Consider the following 1,158-nt stretch of genomic DNA (forward strand, 5'->3'; position numbering starts at 1 on the left):
GAAAGAGAGAGGGAAACAGAGAGGGAGAAAGAGAGGGGGAGAAGGAGGGAGGGGGAAGAAAAAGAAAGTTGCTCAGTGTTTAATAGCTCCACCGCAAGCTTACATAAGCTCTTTTAATTCTGCCGCTCTCCTGCACTGGTTTTTCTCGGCTGCGCCGGGAGAGAGAGAGAGAGAGAGAGAGAGCTCCCTCACTTCGCCGAGAGGCATGCAACGGCAATTAGCGGCTCTCTGGAGTCTTAATTAGCCAGCCACGTCGACCCGGAGACGCGGGCGATCGAGGACCACGCTCACGTCGGTCAACAGCCAAACAAAAATAGATAAAGAAACAAGTGCGGGCCCAATTAATGGCCAACTTCAAATGAGCAGCGAGAGTGCGAGACGAGCGTGACAGGGATGCCACTCGTCTCCTCTTCCATTCGCACACACACTCTCTCTCTCTTTTTCTGTCTCTTTCTCTCTCTTTCTTTCCCAGTGCCACATCTGTGGTCATGAAACTTTCCATCTGCTCCTTATAGACTCCCGTATTTCTCTCAATCTCTCTTTCTCCTCTCCTTTATTTTGCTAATCTCTGATTCTCCTCTTGTCTCTTTCCCCTTATTTCTTTCTTTCCTCTCTCTATTTCACTCTTTATCATCCTTTCTCTCTCTCTCGCTCTGACTCTCTCCACCTGTTTCTGTGAGACACTTTTGTTCAAATCCAAATGATGAGGTAATGTCCAGCATCAGAGCCCTGTCTTTAATTCAGCTGCAGATAAAGTTATTATCTCAGCACTGAGCCCAGTGTGAGATGCCACTGAGACCTCCACTCAGACTCAAGAAGATGATGATGGGGTGATATTAATGATGGGGTGGTGAAGTTGATGAAGATGGTGGATGGGGTAATAATGGGGTGATGATGGTGTAATAATGGGGTGATGAAGGTGATGATGGGGTGATGAAGGTGATGATGGGGTGGTGAAGGTGATGATGGGGTGATGATTGTCATGATGGGGTGATGATGGGGGGTGAAGGTGATGATGGGGTGGTGAAGGTGATGATGGATTGGTGAAAGTGATTATGGGGTGTTGAAGGTGATGATGGTGTGGTGAAGGTGATGTGGTGATGATGGGGTGGTGAAGGTGATGATGGGGTGACGATGGGCCGATGAAGGTGATGATGA

The sequence above is a fragment of the Hoplias malabaricus genome, chromosome 6 (assembly GCF_029633855.1).
Source record: "Hoplias malabaricus isolate fHopMal1 chromosome 6, fHopMal1.hap1, whole genome shotgun sequence".
NCBI lineage: Eukaryota > Metazoa > Chordata > Actinopteri > Characiformes > Erythrinidae > Hoplias > Hoplias malabaricus.